Consider the following 12,465-nt stretch of genomic DNA (forward strand, 5'->3'; position numbering starts at 1 on the left):
ATTGTGAATCTTTGGATATTCTCTGCGCGCAGTGTTTATCACCGCAGCCTCACAGCTCCAGTGACCTCGGTTCCGTTCAGGGTATTGCCTGTGCGGAGTTTGCAAGTTCTCTCTGTGACGGCGTGGGTTTCCGCCGGGTGCTCCGGTTTCCTCCCACAGCCAAAGACTTGCAGGTTGATAGGTAAATTGGCCATTGTAAATTGCCCCGAGTGTAGACAGGTGGTAGGAGAATGGTGGGGATGTGGTAGGGAATATGGGATGAATGTAGGATTAGTATAAATGGGTGGTTGTTGGTCGGCACAGACTCGGTGGGCTGAAGGGCCTGTTTCAGTGCTGTATCTCTCTATGACTCCAGAGCTGTGGATGCTCAATCATTGGGTATATCCAAGAGAGAGATCGATAGGTTTTTGGATACTAAGGGAATCAAGGGATCTGTGCTAGTGTGGTAACATGGAGTTGATGCAGGAGATCAGCTGTGATCTTATTGAATGGCAGAGCTATTTCGATGGGCCGAATGGCCTGCTCCTATTTTTTTATGTTAAGTTCCATTCCTCTCAGGGAATATTTCATTTTCAAAAAGAGAAATACTGCACACACTGGAAATCTAAATAACAACAGAAGATTCTGGAAACACTCAGCAGTTCCAGCAGTATCTGTGGAGAGAGGAAGGTAGGAGCAATGCTTCAGGTCTATTGAAGGGTCACAGAACTGGACCACTAACCCGAGCTTCTCTTCTCCACAGTTGTTTCCGGACTGGCTGAGTGTTTTCAGTATTTTAGGCTTTTTCTTTCTGTATTTCATCCTTTTCCCATTTGACTATTTGCTGTGAAACTTTCAGCGTTGTGCTCAATTCTTTGTGTCGTTGTGTTTTCTTTATTTGAAGTAATGCAAATAGTATCCTGAAATGAATTTGCCAAATGGTTGGGCGAATTGCTACAACCAGTTTTTGAGCAAGTTCTCCACATACACGGTGAAGGATTACTTCACATTTGTGAAGACCATACAGGACTTGCATATCGATAGCAATGCCGTGTCCATGTGCTCATTTGACATTGCTAGCCTATTCACCAATGTACCACTTCAGGAAGCCATAGATATTTGCACTGCAGTGCTATATCATGGTGATCTAGACCCGTCACCATTGTGTAAATCCGTGTTCATTGAACTTATGAACTCGGCAACTTGCACAGTTGAGTTCAGTTTTATTGACACCATGTATCGCTGGTGTTGCCATGGGATCCCCTCTCGGCCCAGCTCTCACAAACATCTTTGTTGGATTCCATGACAAACCTGTTTTCAAGGGAACGACATCTAACCTCCTACCTCTTGCATATTTCCAATATGTAGATGATACATTTGCTATATTTGAATCCGCAGCTGCATGAAATAATTTCCTTGCACAACTTCATGGGCTCCATCCTACACTTAAATTCACCTTTGGAATGGAGCAGTCAAAGAGCTCCCTTTCCTTGACGTACTAGTTGAGAAATCTGCTAAGGGGTTTTCTACCACGGTCGACCGCAAACCTACCTTCACTGGTCAATACACGCGTTGGGATTATTACAGTTCCACGCGCTATAAGATTGGTCTTATCGACAACCTCATAAATAGGGCTGAGCCATTTGCTCACCATGCAAGCTTGATGCTGAAATAGGACGATTCAAAGACTTCCTGCATTACAATGGCTACACTGATCAGATCATTTCTCACTGTATATCACACAAACCTATAAAAGGGCTGAAGGACGTAATTTTGAGCCCTGAAAAGTGCCCAGTCTCCCTCAAATTACCCTGGAAAGGTAATATATCCCCAGTATTTGAGTAACAGGTGAAGCGAGCTGTTTCCTGCTGTTACTATGCAGTGGCAACAAGTGTGGTGTTCGCCACTAACAGGATGCTGCTGTCAAGCAAAAGAGACGTCCTGCCCATCACACAAATAAGTAACGTGATATATGAATTTCAATACCAGTGTGATGCTAGGTTTCTAGACCGTACATCCCAAAACTGGCGGATTGTATCAAATAACATGCCCCTTCCGCTGTTCGCAATGGGCCCTACCCAACCAACCCGTGCTTGCAAAACTCAAAACACAGTATCCAACATGAGATGTGATTCCACAATCGGACAACATTTGCTAAATAATTCTCAGTGTGCTAAGAATTACAGACAATCAGTTTAAGACTGTCAGTAGGGCTCGCAGTGTGGTGCACTGGGGTGTACTGTAAGCTACATATATTAAAACACAGGTCCCTGTTCTTTGCAGACAGAAAGAACATGCACACACATTGTGCCAGTTTCAGCTAAACAAAATAAGTGAAAGCCATTCACTGGCTCATTCCTCAGGGCAATGCCTTGACCAATCAGAGTCAAGCTGCCTGGTTTAAATTTCAAACAAAGCTGGGCAGTTATCTGTCAGTCACCATAAACTGTTGCATTCTGAATGGCAATGCCTCTACCAATCAGAGTTCACTTGCCAACCAATCAGCACTCTCTTCTCATACAGAAGAAAGTTGTTGTTTTCCCTTAAATTGGTATTCTTGTGGATTGCCCTACTGAGTGCAAGAGGAAAACAACTGGCTACCAAAGTTTGGACAACATGTCACTATTTTCATGAAATGATTACTTTTATTTTCAATATAAAAATATAAAGCAATATGAGTGTAACATTTACAGACAAATTCTATTACCTCACATTGCCTGATTCTTTCACACTGACAGACTATGTGAACTACTGTCCCGATTTTGCAGTTCTCACTTCCAGTTAGCAAATGTCAGCAATCTGTGATACAGTGCAGTTTACAGACCAGACCGTCAATCACAACATGCAATAATTGTTCAGCTTATGTTGGTCTGGTGGGATTTAGAAATACTAGGAATTGAGATGAGCTGTTATTGTATTTAATTATTTGTTTCATGGGATGTGGACGTCGCCAGCCAGGCCAGCATTTATTGCCCATCTCTAATTGCCCATGAGAAGGTGGTGGTGAGCTTCCTTCTTGAACCATTGCAGTCCATGTGGAGTAGGTACACCGACAGTGCTATTAGGAAGGGAGTTCCAGTATTTTGACCCAGCGCCAGTGAAGGAATGGCGATATATTTCCAAGTCAGGATGATGTGTAGCTTGGAGGAGAACTTTCAGGTGGTGGTGTTTCCATGCATCTGCTGCCCTTATCCTTCTAGGCGGTAGAGGATGCAGGTTTGGAAGGTGCTGCCTGAGTAGCCTTGGTGCATTGTTGCAGTGCATCATGCAGATGGTACACACTGCTGCTACTGTACGTCAGTGGTGGCGGGAGTGAATGTTATGGACTGGGTGCCAATCAAGCGTGTTGCTTTGTCCTGGATGGTGTCGAGCTTCTTGAATGCTGTTGGAGATGCACCCATCCGGGCAAGTGGATAGTATTCCATCACACTCCAGACTTGTGCCTTGGAAATGGTGGACAGGCTTGGGGAGTCAGGAGGTGAGCTACTCACCGCATGATTCCTACCCTCTGACCAGTTCTTGTAGTCACACTATTTATAAGGCTACTCCCGTTCAGTTTCTGGTCAATGGGAACCCCCAGGAAGTTGATAGTGGGGGATTCAGCGATCGCAATGCCGTTGAATGTCAATGGGAGATGGTTAGATTCTCTCTTGTTCGAGATGGTCATTGCCTGGCACTTGTGTGGCACGAATGTTACTTGCCACTTATCAGCCCAAGCCTGGATATTGTCCAGGTCTTGCTGCATTTCTGCACAAACTTCTTCAGTATCTGAGGAGTTGCGAATGGTGCTGAACCTTGTGCAATCATCAGTGAACATCCCCACTTCTGATTTTATGACTGAAGCAAGGTCACTGATGAAGTAGCTGAAGAAGGTTGGGCCGAGGATACTCCCCTGAGGAACCCCAGCAGTGATGTCCTGGAGCTCAGATGATTGTCCTCCAACAATCACAACCATCTTCCTTTGTGCTAGGTACGATTCCAACCAGTGGAGAGTTTTCCTCCTGATTCCAATTGACTCCAGTTTTGCTCTGGCTCCTCGATGCCATACTCAGTCAAATGCTACCTTGATGTCAAGGGCAGACACTCTCACCTCACCTCTTGAGTTCAGCTCTTTTGTCCTTGTTTGAACCAAGGCTGTAATGACGTCAGGAGCTGAATGGCCCTGGCGGAATCCAACTGAGCGTCACTGAACAGGTTATTGCAAAGCAAGTGCCCCGTCGATGACATCTTCCATCACTATGCTGATGATTGAGAGTTGACTGATGAGGCAGAAATTGGCTGGGTTGGAATTGTCCTGCTGTTTGTGTACAGGACATACCTGGGCAATTTTCCACATTGCCGAGTAGATGCCAGTGTTGTAGCTGTACTGGAACAGCTTGGCTAGGGGTGCAGCAAGTTCTGGAACACAGGTCTTCAGTACCATTGCCAGAATATTGCCAGGACCCGTAGCCTTTGCTGTATCCAATGCCTTCATTCATTTCTTGATATCACCTGGAGTGAATTGAATTGGCTGAAGACTGGCATCTGTGATGCTGGGGACTTCAGAAGGAGGCCGAGGTGGATAATCCACTCGGCACTTCTGGCTGAAGATTGTTTCAAATTCTTCATCCTTGTCTTTTGCACTGATGTGCTGGGCTCCTCCATCATTGAGGATGGGGATATTTGTGGAGACACCTTCTCCTGTTCGTTGTTTAATTGTCCACCACCATTCATCATTGGATGTGGCAGCGTGTAGATCTGATCCGTTGGTTGTGGGATCACTTAGCCCTGTCTATTACATGCTGCTTCTGCTGTTTGGCATGAAAGTAGTCCTGGGCTGCAGCTTCATCAGGCTGACGCCTCATTTCAAGGTATGCCTGGTGCTGCTCCTGGCATGCACTCCTGCAATCTTCATTGAATTAGGGTTGGTCCCCAGCTTGTTGGTAATGTTAGAGTGGGGGAATATGCCGGGCCATGAGGTTACATATTGTGGTTGAGTACAATTCTGCCGCTGCTGATGGTCCACAATGCTTCAGAGATGCCCAGATACGCATTGCTAGATCTGTTCAAAATCTATCCCATTCAGCACAGTGGTGGTGGCACACAACACAATGCAGGGTATCCTCAATGTGAAGACGGGACTTCATCTCCACAAGGACTGTGCAGTGGTTACTCCTACCAATACTGTCATGGACAGATGCATCTGCGGCAGGCAGATTGGTGAGGATGAGGTCAAGTATATTTTTCCCTCTTGTTAGTTCCCTCACCACCTACTGCAGACCCAGTCGAGCAGCTATGTCCTTTAGGACTCGGCCAGCATGGTCAGTAGTGGTGCTACCGAGCCACTCATGGTGATGGACATTGAAATCCCCCAGCCAGATTACATTCTGTGCCCTGTTCCACCTCAGTGCTCCCTCCAAGTGGTGATCAACATAGAGAAGTACTGACTCATCAGCTGAGGGGCGGGGAGAGGGGGTGGTTGGGAGGGGATGGTAGGTGGTAATCAGCAGGAGGTTTCCTTGCCCATGTTTGACCTGATGCCATGAGTTAGCCCAAACATTACTTACACCGTTATGCCAAATCAGTCGGTCTGTTGCCCTGTACATATCAGTGAGAATCATTCTCAGCGCTCAGAACTCCCAGAAAAAGTAAAGTGGAAAAATATAATTTCATAACCCAAAGGCTCTTTTCAGAACCACCCACAGTCTCTGTGAAAGGACTAGTTACTGTCAGGAGGGAGTCAGAGATGGAGTTATTGTAGCAGTGGATTGATCAGTTTCTCATCTGATGAAAGGTCACTGACCTGAAAAGTTAACTCTGCTTCTCTCTCCACAGATGCTGCCAGACCTGCTGAGTATTTCCAGCATTTCTTGTTTTCATTATAGCATATAGTTCCGATTTGAAAGTTACAGAATTAACCACAATAATGTACTCTGAGATTCAAGTTAAATATCAGCCCAATATTTACACACGTTATGAGTTTGTAAGTTTCAGTATTAATTCCCATAGTGCATCCTGACATATACATTAGACATAACATAACATAAGAAATAGGAGCAGGAGTAGGCCATTCGGTCCCTCAAGCCTGCCCCGTCATTCAGTAAGATCATGGCTGTTCTATCCCAGACCTCAACTCCTCTTTCATGCCAGCTCTTCATAGCCCTCAACTCCCCAATATTTCAAAGATCTATCTACTTCCTCTTTAAATACTTTCAGTGATCTAGTCTCCACAACTGTCTGGGGTAGATAATTCCAGACATTCACTACCCTCTGAGAGAATAAATTCCTTTGCATCTCAGTTTTAAATGCGTGTCCCCTTATTCTGTAACTATGTCGCCTCGTTTGAGATTCCCCCACTAGTGGAAACATCTTCTCAACATCTACCCTGTTAATAAAAACAGGAAATGCTGGAAATACTCAGCAGGTCTGGCAGTATCCTTGAAGAGAGAAGCAGAGTTAATGTTTCAGATCAGAGACCCTTCTTCACCCTGTTAAGCCCCCTCAGAATCTTGTACGTTTCAATAAGATCACCCCTCATTTTTCTAAACTGTAATGAATAACCTGTTTAGCCGTTCTTCATAAGTCAACCCCTTCATCCCAGGAATCAGCTGAGTGAATCTCTTTTGAGTTGCCTCCAATGCCAGTATATCCTTTCTTAAACCTAAATCTCAAGTGCGATATCAGATTGAGAGAATCTGAAAGATAGTATAACCTGAGATACAAACTGAGAATTCAGTTTAAACTCCCCCGGATTGTGAAACTGAAAGATACAATAGCAATTTAATTTGTATAGACTGTGCTTTGGATCACATTCGAGCCCTCATACAGTATCAGACTGGAAGATACTGTAGCAATTCCATTAGTGCAGACTCAGCTCTACATTACATTATTTAAACAACCGGGAACACTTTTACACAAGACGGATCATATTTACACAACTGAGAAGATCTTTACACAACAGGGAACCATTTTACACAATAACAGAGAACATCTTTACACAACAGCGAATATAGTTACACAACAGAGAACATATTACACAGCAGGAAATATCTATAAAAGAACACAGGGGACATCTTTACACAACAGAGAACATGATTCCATAAATCATCGGTCTTGCGCTGTCTCTTGCTGGTTTGCTCAGTACCTTTCTCTGCCTGTTCCTTTCTGGATCCTGATAATCTCTTCCTGGTTTTCTGTGTGTCTTTCTCTGTCTGTTCCTTTCTGGGTCCTCATGTTCTCGGCCTGGTTTTCTGTGTGTCTTTCTCTGCCTGCCTCATTTTCGGTGCTGTTACTCAGTGTCCTTGTGTGTCATCAGGTGGCAGGACCGTATCTCCAACACAGAGGTCCTCGAGGCGGCCAACATCCCCAGCATATACACACTACTAAGCCAGCGGCGCCTGAGATGCCTTGACCATGTGAGCCGCGTGGAAGATGGCAGGATCCCCAAGGACACATTGTACAGCGAGCTCGTCACTGGTACCAGACCCACCGGCCGTCCATGGCTCCGCTTTGAAGACGTCTGCAAACACGACATGAAGTCCTGTGACATTGATCACAAGTCGTGGGAGTCAGTTGCCAGCGATCGCCAGAGCTGGCGGGCGACCAGAAAGGCGGGGCTAAAGTGTGGTGAATCGAAGCAGTTGGGAGGAAAAAAGACAGAAGCGCAAGGAGAGAGCCAACTGTGTAACAGCCCCGACAACGAATTTTATCTGCAGCACCTGTGGAAGAGTCTGTCACTCTAGAATTGGCCTTGATCGCCACTCCAGGTGCTGCTTCACAAACCACTGACCACCTCCAGGCGCTTTCCCATTGTCTCTCGAGACAAGGAGGCCAAAGATTGTGTCATTGCGCGGTGAGGGTGTGTCCGTCAGCACATTTTACACAGCAGGAAATATCTTTAAAAGAACACAGGGGACATCTTTACACAACAGAGAACATGATTACATAAATCATTGGTCTTTCGCTGTCTCTTGCTGGTTTGCTCAGTACCTTTCTCTGTCTGTTCCTTTTTGGATCCTGATAATATCTTCCTGATTTCCTGTGTGTCTTTCTCTGCCTGCCTCATTGTCGGTGCTGTTACTCAGTGTCCTTGTGTCATTGTGCAGTGAGGGTGAGTCCGTCAGCACGTGTGTTGCTGAGTCCGGGATTCTAGAGAAATCCGACTACAATCCTATTTTTATAAAAACATTGGGGAAAAGAACATAGTTCACTAATGGGCAGCTAAAATCTAAAACAGCAGTTCGCAGAGTGGCGCAGCAGAAGCGTGCTGGGCCCATAACCCAGATGTCGATGGATGGAAACCGTTCTCTGCTATTTATGCTTCGTAATAATACAAACCGTTCACTTTCAAAACATCAAGTGTTTACCCATAATAACAAGATGCTTCCAAAGGCACTCTATTGCGATGAGCTTTTTCCTTCCAGTGAACACATCAATCAGTAACAAATCACTTTTGCTCACACGAACACAAGCTGCAAACACGGACCAGCTGAGTCTCTCCCACTTTGTCAACCCCTTCCTGCAGAGCCTCCTTTCCACCACCAGATGGTGATGTTGGCCACAATAAAACCAGGACAAATGGTCACAGTGAGTAGACGGTCAGGAACAGAAAATAAAACAATAACAGGGGAAACCTTTACGCAACAACAGGGTACATCTTTACACAACAGAAAACATATTTACACAACAGGAAATACCTTTAGACAACAGGGAGAATACAATCATACAAATGCCTTGTTTCTCCATCTCAGTCTCGTTGTCTATCTCTCTCTATCTGTCCCTCACTTTTGCTTCCTCACAGTCTGTTGGTTTTCTGTGTGTTTTTCTCTCTGTCCCGTTGTCGATGGTGTTACTCAGCGTCCTTGTAACATTGTGTAGCCAGGCTGAGCCTCCCAACACATGTGTTGCTGTAATAAAAACAGAAAATGCTGGAAATGCTCAGTTGGTCTGGCAGCATCTGTGGAGAAAGAAACAGTTAACAGTTCAGGTCTGTTTCGTCAGCTCACATTAACTTTGTTTCTTTCTCCACAGATGCCGCCAGACCTGCTGACTATTTCAAGCATTTTCTGTTTATGTTTCAGATTTCCAGCATCTGCAGTATTTTGCTTTTGTACGTGTGTTGCTATGTCTGGGACGGTTTGAGTGCAATGCTATTGTTTTATAAACAGCGTTGAAACAAACATTTTTCTCGCTAATACAAGGCATTAATACACAGCTGGATATAAACAGCAGCCTGCAGCAAAGGGCGCAGTGGAAGTTTATTAACACAAATAATTCACCAACACAATATTTACTGCTATCCTCAATCACACCACGCTTCATCTTGACACGTTTTACTCTTTATTTTTTACATCAACGTCTTGCTTCCAATGAACACTTCAATTTGGAACACAGCTTCCAAATCACCTTTATTCACAAACCCGAACACACACCAGCCCAGACTTTCCCCTTTCTGTCAACCCATTCCTGCATCACTGCCTCTCCACCAACAGTTGTTGCTAGAATCATACAATCATAGAATGGCTACAGCACAGAAGGAGGCCATTCGGCCTGTCGAACCCGTGCTGGCTCTCTGTTAGAGCAACTCACCTCGTCTCACTCCCCAGTCAGTTCAATTTCGGAGGTGGGAAAACTTCGCGAAAGAATAATTCGGGACAAAATTAATAGTCCCATGGATAAATGTGGGTTAATTCAAGAAAGCCAGCATGGATTTCTTAAGGGAAAATCATGTTTAACTGTCCTGCTGGAGTTTTTGGATGAGGTAACAGAGAGGGATGATGAGGGCAATGCTGTTGATGTGGTGTACATGGACTTTCAAAAGGTCTGGCAGCATCTGAAAGTTCACTGACCTGAATCATTAACTCTGTTTCTCTCTCCACAGATGCTGCCAGATCTGCTGAGTATTTCCAGTACTTTTTATTTATATTTCAGATTTATAGCATCTGCAGTATTTTGCTTTTATCGACTTTCAAAAGGAGTTTGATACAATGCAACACAACAGACTTGTGAGCAAAGTTATAACTCCTGGAATAAAAAGGACAGTCGTAACATGGATATGGAATTGGCTGAGTGACAGGAAACAAAGAGTAGTGAGCAATGGATGTTCTTCGGGCTAGAGGAAGGTTTGTAGTGGAGTTCCCCAGGAGTCAGTGTTGGGACGCTTGCCTTTCCTGATGTGTATTAATACCTTGGTGTTCAGGGCAGAATTTCAAATTTTATGGATGATACAAAAATTGGAAGCATTGTGAACTGGCAGAGAAGGTTCGAGGGACCATGTGGCTACTCCTCATGTTCTTCCCAGTGTCCAGGATGAAGTGCGACATGACACGGATTTCCAGATGGTCAAAACAATCAGGGGAAAGCAAACGCAATGGGCATCCTTCAGGAAAACATCACATTTAAAGTGAGAAACTAATCATAAGGCATGAGCAGGGATTGAGCCAGTGATCTTCAGTTTACGAGACTGACGTCTTACCACTTGGCCACCATGCCTTTTGTTAATGAATATCTGAGGCTCCAGAGGAGGATTTGTGATTCTTTTTCAATTTGGTTGAAACAACATCGAGAAACATGCACAGAAATGAAGAGGGATTGTGGAATGGGTAACAGATCAGCCTCATTTACATCATCAGCATCATGAAATCTTCATTCAGACGTTCCATTCCCATCCTCAGCTTTTCTCACATCTGTACAATCATATAAGAGTGGACATTGGGTTGTAACTGGGCAGATTATATAAATAGACTATGTGCATCATCACAGGAAGTGACTTAATATAATCTGGACGGCACCTCATGGAGAGTTGTGGATGAAACATTCAATGCAAGGTGTGCAGAGTAAACTCAGGTTATTTTAACCGTCAGACTCTTATAAATTGTTGACAGATATCAGAATATTATATGGGGGCCACAGTAAACCAAAGTGAAGATGGAGAAATCTTTGCCTGTACCTTTGAAAAGGTCACTGGACTGAACCAAGCCGAGGAGTGGCCCAGATGGTTCCAGAGGTTTGCAAGGTATCGTAGTGCATCGGGTCTCGTGCAGAAGCCAGACATGGAACAGGTCAGTACGCTATTGTCTGCAATGGAGGGAGTGTGTATGCAACATCCTCATGAAGAACAGAAGGCTAAGTGTGAAGAAGTTATTAAGGCACTCAAGACCTATTGAAAAATATGTCATCGTGGAGCCAAAGTTAAAACGCTGCGTTTGCTGACAACGCAACCACCAGGTGACGCTGTACTAGCACATGCGCAAATGCAGCCTCTTCCACTGAAATGTCACTGTCTGTGACATTCAGGCAGCTGCCAGGATTAAATATGGAGCTACTCAATTTCTCACAGAAAACAATGTCGACCCAAAAATCCCCTCAAAGGTTGCCATCGCCGCCTCCGTCCCACCCCCAGCAGTCCCCCGCTCCTTCTTGTGCATTCACCAGTTATATAGTACCAAGTCATCTTAATTCACCTGAAGTGAATTACTTTCGGAGCAGTGACTGTCATTTCAAAAGCAAATTTGGCACATATCTACACAATGGACATGTTTTGGTTGATACTCGGAGAACGTTGCACTGTTTGAAGTCTCATCAGAAGGACAGCACCTCTGACAGTGCTGCACACCCTCTGTAATTCAGTGAGGTTTCATAGAGTCAGAGAGTTATACAGCACAGAAACAGGCCCTTCGGCCATCAGGTCCGTGCCAGCCATCAAGTACCTATCTATTCTAATTCCATTTGCCAGCACGTGGCCGTAGCCTTGTATTTTGTGGCGTTTTGAGTGCTCATCCAGATACTTCTTAAATGTTGTGAGGGATCCTGCCTCTCCCACTCCTTGAGGCAATGTGTTCCAGATTCCAACCACCCTCGAGATGAAACATTTTTTCCTCAAATCCCCTCTAAACAGCGCCATCCCATTCTCCGGTCGATCATTCCCCGCTTCCCCCCATCCCACTCTCTGACTGCTCACTCCCCGCTTCGCCCACCACCACCCCCATCCTGCTCTCTGGCCGCTCACACTCCAGGCCATGGGCTCTGCCGCTTCCCTCCTCTCGGCCACTCGCTCCAACATTGCCCCATCACCCCTCGAGGATCGCCTTGCTTTATCGGGTGGTGCGGTGAAGAATGATCGAATGTTGGAGCGAGAGGCCGAGAGGAGGGAAGCAGCATGACTTCGAGCTAGTGTCTGGAGGGACGTGGGGGGGAAGTGGGGCGTGAGTGGACGGAGAGAGGGCAGAGCGGGGGTGGGGGTGTATCAAGCGGCCGGAGGGCGGGGGAGCGGGGGAGCGAGGAGCGGGCAGTGAGCGGCCTGGAGTGAGTGGCTGAGAGGGCGTGGAGTGTTTTCCCGCGCATGCGCCACTTCGTCCTGGAAGACGTAGGCTGAGCATGCGCAGCATCTCAGAGCGCAGGAGACTGTTTGTGCATGTGCGCAGCTTGGAGCGCTCTGATGACGTCGGCTGGCTGCTGCATTGTCAGAGATCACTTTGAATTTAATAAGCGTACAAAACAGAAAGGGGA

The sequence above is a fragment of the Heterodontus francisci genome, unplaced genomic scaffold (genome assembly GCF_036365525.1).
Source record: "Heterodontus francisci isolate sHetFra1 unplaced genomic scaffold, sHetFra1.hap1 HAP1_SCAFFOLD_99, whole genome shotgun sequence".
Lineage (NCBI taxonomy): Eukaryota > Metazoa > Chordata > Chondrichthyes > Heterodontiformes > Heterodontidae > Heterodontus > Heterodontus francisci.